Source organism: Rattus norvegicus, chromosome 2, assembly GCF_021556685.1.
Source record: "Rattus norvegicus strain SHRSP/BbbUtx chromosome 2, alternate assembly SHRSP_T2T, whole genome shotgun sequence".
In the NCBI taxonomy this organism is placed as follows: domain Eukaryota; kingdom Metazoa; phylum Chordata; class Mammalia; order Rodentia; family Muridae; genus Rattus; species Rattus norvegicus.
In genome coordinates, this window is record NC_141535.1 from 63,576,422 (window position 1) to 63,586,988 (window position 10,567).

A 10,567-nucleotide genomic window follows, 5' to 3' on the forward strand; every position below is an offset into this window, starting at 1 on the left:
ACAATCACATGGTGGCTCACAACCATCTGTAATAAGATCCGATGCTGTCTTCTGGTGTGTCTGAAGACAGCTACAGTGTATTTATGTATAATAAATCTTTAAAAAGAAAAGTTGCTTTATGAAGGAGCCCAGAGGACCATGACCTTGGCAGGATTTTACTTAACTGTTTGGTTTCAGACCCCAGACAAGGGACTGAAGTGCTTATTTTACAGATCAAAGCGGACCTGGCCTTCAGGTTCTCCAGGCATCCCTCAGTCCCTACCTGGTATATCCTGTCCCCAACCCTAAACTTTCCGGCTCAGAGTCTGGGCTGTCCTCCTCCTAGAGGCTTTCCCTGTATAATCCAGACATTTTAGTCCCGCTTCTTTTCCTCTTCTTTCTCTGCGTGTGTATGCACTTTCTCTTTCTCCCCACCACCTCCCCATGGTGATTCCTCTAGCTTCAATCCTTGGGACCAGTGAACTCACCCCAAAAACCTGCCTTTAATCTAATCTAACCTGGCTTGAATTGGCTCATTTTACTGGTGGAAAAATAACCTTTCACCTTTCTCAAGGGGTTTGTCTCATTCTGGCTAATAGGAGAACATACAAATTCTTGAGTGTTAAAAAATTTTAGGACTTGGAGGAAAAAAAACGAATCCTTTTTTTCCTTCTCCTTATTATGTGCTTATCAATAAAGCGAATAACTTAAGCTAGATTTATTTGTTTGTTTGTTTTCTTTTTTCCTGAGACAAAAATTTCACTCTGTAGCTCTACTGGTCCTAAGATTCCCTGTGTAAACTGGATTGACCTTGGATTAGTTACTTTTCTGTGGCTGTGACAAAATAGCTGGTGAAAGAAACATTGTGTCTTCTGACTCATAGGTGAAGGTTGCAGTCTACGATGACAGAGGAAGCATGGCGGCACAAGCATGGGACATGTGGCTGCGTTGCATTTGAAGGCAGGTAGAGATGAAGGCGGGTGCTTAGCTCACTTTCTCCCTTCTATTCAGTTTGGAATCCCAGCTTGAGGACTGGTGCCACCTACATTCAGGATGGGGCCTTGTCTTCTTTAGAAACACCTTCCTAGACAGACCCAGGAGTGTGTGTTTCTATGGTGATTCTAAATCCTATCAAATTGATAATGAAGTTTAATCATCACAGACCTCAAATTTGTAGTGATCCATCCATCTCTGCCTCCCTAGTGGTGAGATTACAAGGGTATGTCACTACACATGGTTTAGACTACCTTTAAATAAATAGTTTGCTATTGTGGCTTGAATGATTAGATCACATAGAAATAAAGTAAGAAAAAAACCAAAGACAAACAGCTAATGGCTTTCACAGTACTGAAATTTGCTATTCTGACTACTAGAGGAGGGGGGATTTCAACGTCTTACTCAGATGTGAACCAAGTGAAGTACAATAGCAAACCGCATGACAAGATATGCCTATGAGTACTACAGTGGCACACACGTTATGGAAGTAACCAGCCACTTGCTGATTGGTTTTAAAGTCCACTCCACAGGAGGGAGCAAATGCTTGGTACTGAAAATCTGGTTGAGAACCCGTGGTTGGGGAGAATTCACAAGCTCCAGGGGTGAACCTATTAACTATCATTCTGCTAAATGAATATAGCATAATTCTTATCTCTCTATCCATATACTAGAAACGTGTGTTTCTTTTCACGGTGGATGGTGTCTCACAGTTGGTACAAGTACATAGAATAAGTATTACTGCAATACTCAACTATAGATATAGGACATCTGTATCACACACATATCTGAGGCTCAGGGACCATTTCAAAAGAAGGGATGGAAAGATTATAAGAGCCAGGAGTTGGGGAGGACCAAAGCAAAATGCCATCTGGACTTAATAGAATGTCTGCACACATGAACTTGCATCACACAAGATGGGGTCAGTCAACATTCTAGCATAGAGTGGAAAGAGGTTCATGAGTTCACATACTGTGGTGGTTTGAATATACTTGGCCCATAGAGAGTGGTACTGTTAGGAAGTGTGGCCTTGTTCAAGGAAGTGTGTCACTGTGGGGATGGGCTTTGGAGGTGTCCTCCTATGCTCAGGCTCTACCCCTTGCAGAAGAGGGCTTCCTCCTAGCTGCCTGAGGAGGCCAGTCTCTCCTGGTTGCCTTTGAGTCAGGATGCAGAACTCTCAGCTTATTCTCCAGCGCCATGTCTGCCAGCATGCTGCCATGCTTCCTGCTATGATGATAATGGACTAAACCTCTGAAACTATAAGCCAGCCCCAAGTAAATGTTGTCCTTTATAAGAGTTGCCTTGGTCATGGTGTCTCTTCATAGCAATGAAAACCCTAACTAAGACACCTACTGAATAGCAACAGAGAGTTGATGGTTTGGGGATGAGGGAGAGTTGATTTTAAGAACATGGTTCCTAGTGAATTGACTGCACTCCAAATTGGTGGTCCCATTGTGGGAGTTTATGGGCAGTTCAAATTGACTTGAGAGAAAGAGAGAGAGAGAGAGAGAGAGAGAGAGAGAGAGAGAGAGAGAGAACATGAAATTGGGAGGCAGAGAGATGGGGAAACTAGGAGGAAATTATAGAGAGTAGTTGGAGGATATAGATATGATCAGAATATACTTTGTGGTATTCTCAAATAATAATAAACAAAGTTTAAAAAATACAAGTAGGTATTAACAATCAACAAGATCCCAGAATTCTAGAGTCCAAACAAGGCCTCCTTTATTTTTAAAGATTTATTTTAATTTTATGTATGCATGTGAATGCTTACATGTATGTATGTGTATCATGTGTGTATCTGGTGCCTAATTGGATCCCTCGGAATTGGAATTATGGACAGTTGTGAGCCATCTAGTGTTGCTCTTGGAACTGAACTCATGTCCCCTAGGAAGGGCAGTGAGCGTTCATTAACTGCTTCTTAACTCTTGAGCCATCCCTCAGCGTCTCTCGAGGCTCCCAAGAGGAGACTTCTTCAGTATGATTCTGTTAATTACCTAGGATGAATCTTTTTTTCTCTTTCTTTCTCTCACTTTTTTCTCCCTCTCTGTCTCTCCATCACCCCCCTTTCTCCCCTCCCCCACCTCTCTATCCCTCCCCCTTCTTTCCCTCCTCTCTCCCCTCTAACCCTTACCCCTTCCTCTCCTCCCCTTCCCCTTAATCCCCTCACCTTACTCCCTTTTCTTCCCCCCTCTCCCCTTACCCCTCTTCCTTTCTTCCTCTCCCCCTATCCTTCTTCAATTCAAAATGGATGGCCTCAAACTAGATAGGTAAACCTGATTGACCACAAATTCTTATTCTTTTTCCCTCAGCCTTCGGAGTGCTAGAGTGCTGAGTACTACCATCTCTGTGGACTATGTGTTCTGGGCCTTGGAAACCTGACTGGGGCAATGAAGAAAGGACAGAGCCATGTATAGAAAATCTTAGATCAGGTGGGCTCTAATGGAGATGCAGCAGCTACTAGGAGACTCATCAGATTTAGTATATACTGCAGATGGAGGAGGTGGGGTTGTTATATGCGGGTAAATGAGGAGGCCGATTCAGCTAATCTCAGGAGGAGGTTTCTGTAGGGGATCAGTCTCAGGCAGAAAGAAGCTGCAGTCCATACTTTTATTTTAATGTTTATTTATTTATTGTATATGGGTACACTGTAGCTGTCTTCAGACACACCAGAAGAGGTCCACCGTGTAATTGCTGGGAATTGAACTCAGGACCTCTGGAAGAGCAGTCAGTGCTCTTAACCACGGAGCCATCTCTCCAGCCCCAGTCCATACTTTCTGAATACCCTGTCAAGATTTATACACGGCCCAAAGGAACGCTTTGCCATTTCTCTGAGCCTGACCTAGGGAGGGCTTTGCCATTTCCCTGAGCCTAGCATGAAGAAGGCCTTGCCGTTCCCGTTGGTCTGAGGCATTGAGCGCCTTGGCACAGTTATGTGCATGTCGACAGCACACGCTCAGGACTTCATCCCCCCCGCCCCCCACACACACTGTGGACCGGCTTCAAAAACTAAGGTCATTCACGTCCCAGTACAGATGAGTAGTTACACACCTCTGTTCCACAGCCCCAAGAGACAGAATCATCTCCAGTGAGGGCAGCACACTTATACATTCATTCCTTGTGATAAATTACAGATGCTCCTCAAAGGGGGTTACTTTTCTTATTACCGTCTTTTGATATGTCTGGTATCAGTCAGACTGTCAAGCAGCCCATCAATATTGTATCTCCAGCATGAAACTGAAAAAAAAAAATCAAACGGTTTAACACGTGTAATTCTGCGTGGGTCACAGAGAGAAGTCTCCCAAACTGGCCTTACTGTAGGTGCATACAATATTGTCTTTTGTTTTCCTAGCAAACTAATACTCTATTCCAAAAGCAAACTTGATTTTTCATGAAGTTGTTAATTGGAATCTTCATTCAGATGTGAAGCAAATGATCCCAAAGGCAGTTCTAACTTGCTGGGTGCTGGAGTCATGAGCTCTCTGGATGGGGCATGGCCCTGCAGAGATGGGATACTAGGAGTGTTCTAATGTCTTTTTCTTTACCCTAGTTTTAAGCTTTTATTTATTTATTTTACACCCCAAACATAGTTTCCCTTCCTTCCTCTCCTCCCAGTTCCTCATTTCCCCTTCTCAAATCTGCTCCTCCTCTATTTCTCTTCAGAAAAAGGTAGGCCTCCCACGGATAGCAACCAGCATACCAAGTTAGTAAGACAGGCACCTCCTCTCCTACTGTGGCTAGACAAGGCAACACATAAAAAAGGCAAAGCATAAAAAAGGCAGGCCCCAGAGTCAGAGACAGCTCCTGCTCCCACTGTTAGGAGCCTCACAAGGAGACCAAGCTACACAACAATGACATGTGTGGAGGGTCTAGGTCAGTCCCATGCAGGCTTCCTATTTGTCTGTTTAGTCTCTGCGAGCCCCTATGGGCCCAGGGTGGTTGATTCTGTGGGTTTTCTTGGCGGTGTCCTTGACCCCTCTGACTCCTCCTCTGCTGGACTCCCCAAGCTCCACTTGATGTTTGGCTGTGGGTCTCTGTATCTGTTTCCATCCATTGCTGGGTGAAGCCTCTCTGATGACAGTTATACTAGGTGCTTGTCTGCAAGTATAGCAGAATGTCATCAGCAGTGTTGGAGGTGAGCTCCTTCTCATGGCATAGATCTCAAGCCGGACCAGTCATTGATTGGCTATTCCCTCAATTTCCACTCCATCCTTACCCTAGCTTTGATTCTGGATCCTACAGAACATGTAGAATGCAGAGGCCTGAACGCAGAAGGCTGAGAAGCTTGGACACCAACTGGCCAGAAGCTCTATGACTGTGACTAGCGGCCTGAATTGGAGACAAGTTTATGATCTGTTAATGACTGTGGAGGTGACCTTGGGAAAGCTGAGTCCAGATGCAATTCCATGGTGCAACACTCCAGCTCTCTGCCTTGCCCACACCCTCCTGCATTCCCCACTGAATGACCACACACGTTCTGAGAGCACAACTGTCAACACTTGGCAGACGACGGTCACCAGAGGCTGCTCTGGCACCATCAGATCCACGTTTTCTATTTTTTGCACATTAACTAAATTCTGTTGCTTGAGCCCTCAGAGCCTGTCGGACGTGTGGGAAGTGTAAGTGTGCACACGTCCACTTTTCCATGGGTCCATGTCCCCTGTCAGCCTTTGGTTGTCCCCACTTACCACAGACTTGTTGCTCTAACGCCCTGTCTAGACCCTGATGTGTTTCCCTCTTCTGTGTTCCCAAACCACTGTGGCAACTAGCACCCCCACAGCCACCCAGTGTCCTCGTGTCCTCAGCTGCTCCTCTTAGCATTCCTTCCCACTCCAGACTTCCACTGAAGAGCCAGGCTTCCCAGCAGCTGTCTCTAGTGGAGTCTGTTTATTTGGTCACAGCACATGTAAGCTCATAGCTCACTGTCAGGAAAAGTGTGAAGAACTCTATGTCCTGTCGCTCTAACACTTGCTTATCTAAACACTCTTGTCCCTGGGTGGTAACTCAGGGAAAACTCCAATCCAGCATGAAGGCTGCTCTGCCCTGGGTTTATACTGTCCACTGAAATGCCCAAGGGAAGGATAGAGAAATCTCGGTAGATGGTGGATTTTCCCATCTTACCTGACTTGTAACAATGTCCGATATTTATTTCTCCGGCCCACCTAATCTACTATTTACTGTCAAATTTCTGACTTCTTTGTCTTATCCAGAAAGAACCTTCCTTATTAATTCTCCAGATTGATGGGATTTCTCTGAATCAGACCTGGGTTCCTCAAGCTCCTTAACTACAAACTGAATTCACGATCTCTTCCCTAAAACATCTCTGATGGCCATCCCCAGGGAATAGAACACAAGTATCCCCTGCTGTCTAAACCAAAACTCTGCAAGTCCCTTGCCTCTCAAATCTCAGAATTATGTCTGCCCAGTTATTTCTCAAGTCCTTAGAGCCATGACTGCTCTGTTCTAAATAGAGATTGGCAAATAAAATATTCTCGACCACAGCTATAGCTGCTTGTACGTCAGGGGCAGAATTGAACATGACCATTTGACATGGTATGACAGGATCATAAAGCTGAAATTTTTTGCTACCTATTCCTTGACAAGAAAGTTTTGTCCATTCAGCCCTAGATCTATTCTACAGCAGGAATCTCCTCAACGTGCCCTACATTCAGCTTCCCAGACACGACCTCTACAGCACAGATGATCATCTATTTCAAAAACGGCCATGTTTTTGAACTTTTGAACCCTTGAAAATGGGAAGCATGTGTCCCTAGCCCCAATCCTTTTGGCCTGCTCTCACTTTCATTTTATCTTATTTATCTGTTGCTGTGATAAAACACCATGACCAAGGCAATTTAGAAAAGAAAGAGTTACACTGGTTCCAGAAGTTTAGAGTTCATGAAACACTGGGCTTATGGTCCATGATGACGGACTGGGCATGGTGGCAGGAAGAGCTGAGAGCTCACATCTTGAACCACAAACAGAACACACTGGAAATGGCAGGAGTCTTTTGAAAGCTCAAAACCCCCAGTGACACATCTACTTATCCTTCTAGACCTGTCCACCACCTAGGAACTAAACAGTTAAAAATATGAGCCAATGGGAGCCATTCTCATCCAAACAGCCACATCTTAATGCACTCTAGCCCTAACCTCCCAGCATCAGAATTCTTTGCCTTTCTATCCTTCCAAAGTACAGTGATGCTGGTTGACTCCACAGAGCTTGGGGGATTTTGTTTCCCTTGCCGTGAGGGGAGTCCCCCCCTTTCCCTAGTTCCTTCTCGTTCCTGAGGACTCTGATTAATCCTCATTTCCTCCAGGAACACATATAGGTTAGGCTAGATGCCCTAGTCTATGACACTACTTCTAAAGTAAAACTCCTATCTGAACTGTTTTTAATTCTCAGTTAAATTATCCATTTAATATTTGCTTTCTTTTTTCAGGCTAAGAAGCATGCTTCGCGATAGGAAATGTTTTATTTATCTGGTTGAGAGAAGTAACTTTCAGGGCCTGGCACACGGTGGCTACTTAGAAAATATTTGTTGAAGAAATTGGTGATTAGCAGTAATCTCCTAGGGCTGTGGTGGGGATAACGGGAGGAAAAACACATACCATTTAGTTAATTGCCTGGTACCTGTAAAAGTTAGATACCATTGAAAAAAATAATTATTGTGCTCTTTGAATTAGTTCTAGGCTCCTTGTTTTGTGGGGAGAAAGGCATCTCGACAGCATTTTGCTCTTCCCATATGTGGCATGAATTGTTCTTTAGTTGATTTTTTTTTCTGCTTGGCAGTCTGTAGCAAGCATCCTTAGTTATTCATAAGGCGAGCTCTTTAAAAAGCCAATATGTCAATCTCTAGAAGCCTGAAATCATGCTAGTGTGTGGATCCTGGGTTAGACTATCCCTGTTTGCCCTCCATTGGCTCCCACCATTGTCTTCCCAGCTTCAGGCTCCTGGAGAACATGATTGGGAATTCATGTTCTGTCTCTTCGACTTCACTTTCCATGTGGGTTTGAGCAGTGCATACCACTGGCCAGTGACTGGAGGCAGGAGAGCAAGGAGAAGGTATCTGACCTGCCCTCCCCTCCTCTGGGTTGTGGGTTGAGAGTGTTTCTGCTTTCCTCCCTAAGGTCATAGTTCCTATGAGAATCCTTTCTAACCTGCTGTTGTCATGCACCCTGCCTTGTTGCTCTTCTTTTGTATTTTGAGGCAGGGTCTGGCTATGAAACCTAGGCTGGATCCAAACTTTTCCTCCTCCTCTTCTCCTCCTCCTCCTCTTCCTCTTCCTCTTCCTCCTCCCCCTCCTCCTCCCCCTCCTCCTCTCCCTCCTCCTCCTCTCCCTCTTCTTCCTCCTCCCCCTCTTCCTCCTCCCCCTCCTCCTCTTCCTCCTCCTCCTCTCCCTCTTCCTCCTCCTCCCCCTCTTCCTCCCCCTCTTCCTCCTCTTCCTCCTCCTCCCCCTCTTCCTCCTTCTCCTCCTCTTCCTCCTCCCCCCCTTCCTCCTCTTCCTCCTCCTCCTCTTCCTCCTCCTCTTCCTCCTCCCCCTCCTCCCCCCTCCCCTGCCCCTCCCCCTCCTCCTCCTTCTCCATCTGCAGTGTGAGGATTACAGGCTTGCCTTAGCACACACACTTGACTTCTCACGGACCCTGTCTCTGTAGACACACCTTCCTCACGCTTATTCGGACCCAAGGTAGCCACAGTTCCCTGTTCTTGCTAGCTCTGGCAAATGTCTTCATCCTTCTCGATTTCTCTCAGCTCTTCTGTCAATTACATTCTTTTTAGTTCCTCTCCCTTACGTTATGCCTTTGCTCTCTGATAGGATCCCGACTCGTGCAATTCTATTGCCTAAATGAAGAGTGTTGAAGTGGTTCTCACGTGTCCCTATGCTTCCTCTAAGCAGGTCAGAAGTTGGGTTGATGTCCTCTGAGCATAGGTTCCCATTATTCCCATCGCTCGAGTAGGCAACAAGCGTCTGGAAGCAACGAAAGTGAGGGACATACCAGACATCTAGAGGCCGGCAGTGTCAGAGCCAAGGAGCCCCTCAGCTCTAAGCCTCACCGCTGAACGGATAGCTGCCCTCAGCAGCTTCCCTCCCCGTCGCTCGTCAAAAGCTGGACAGCTGGAACCCTAGATAAATCATTTTTGGCAATAAAGCCCTCTGCAGTGAGCCTGATCCAGGTAATCTCTGAAGCTCGTGAGTGCACAGCTGGCTCTGCGCCCCAGTTTAGAGCAGGTTCAGGAAGCATTCCCAGATGGCTCCTGGATGCCACAGCTTTTTCTGGCTGCATTCCTGAGGTGGATGGGAAAACACACATGCGGTCTCCTAGCTGCAAACCCAAGCAAAGAGTCCATCGTCATATCTTTAGCATATGACAACAGGCAAAACACGCATGTCCAAAGGACTGGCTGAAATAATTCCCTCTTTACAACCAGCGTGCAAGATCCTAATCTACTCAAGAGTCCGTGGCCCTTAAATATGGCGCCCCAGGGGTCTAGCAAGTCACAGATGCTCCCATATTTCGATTTATATTCCAACTTTTCACTCGGGGAAAAATGAAGTTTTACCCACTGGTAAGAAGAAAAGCTCATTAGAGCGAGCCACGACAAAACAAGAACAAGAACAAAAACAAAAAGAAACAAACAAAACAAAATAAGCTGGGAGATTACTCGGTGGGGAAGAGCCCCTTTATGCCATCCTGAGAACCTGAGCTTGGTTCCTGAGGCCCCAGGGAAGAATTGACCCAGTGAAGACATCCTCTGATGCCTGCCTTCCTCCCATGCACACATCATACACACACATACCCACAATAATAAACATATAAAAATAAAATAAGCAAAAAAGGCAACCAAACAATCAATAAAAACAAAACAAAACAAAAAACCTCTGTAAGTCTTAATTGATTTACCTCAAATGCAAAAGTAGTGGTGACTGAGGGCAGGAGGCAGCTCCTATGGAGACACGTGACAGGTTACAGAGTCAGACGCCCGGACTGAATTCCAGCTCTGCACAACATGGCTACAGCATCTTTTTTTTTTTTTTTTTTTTTTTTTTTCCGGAGCTGAGGACCGAACCCAGGGCCTTGTGCTTGCTAGGCAAGTGCTCTACCACTGAGCTAAATCCCCAACCCCCTGGCTACAGCATCTTGGAAAAGGAACTCAAGTGCCACTGTGCCTGTGTTTCCTGCTGTAAAGTGGGACGATGATAGAGTGTACCTGTGCTTGCTGGCTAGTTTCAGGTGAACGTTACACAAACCGTAGTCATCTGAGGGAACTTCAACTGAGACAATACCTCCATAAGATCAGGCTGTAGGCAAGGCATTAATTTTTAAAATTAATGATTGATGGGGGAGGGACCAGCCCATTGTAGGTGGGGCCATCCCTGGGATGGTGGTCTGAGGTTCTATAAGAAAACAGGCTGAACAAGCCATGAGTGTGAAGATTAAACTCAGGCTGTAAGCTTGGCGGCCAGGGCCTTACTCACTGTACTGTCTCATTACACTTGGTGGGGAAGGGACCAGACCATTGTAGGTGGGCCCATCCCTGGGATGGTGCTCTGAGGTTCTATGAAAAAGCAAGCTGATGGCCTCTGCATCAGCTC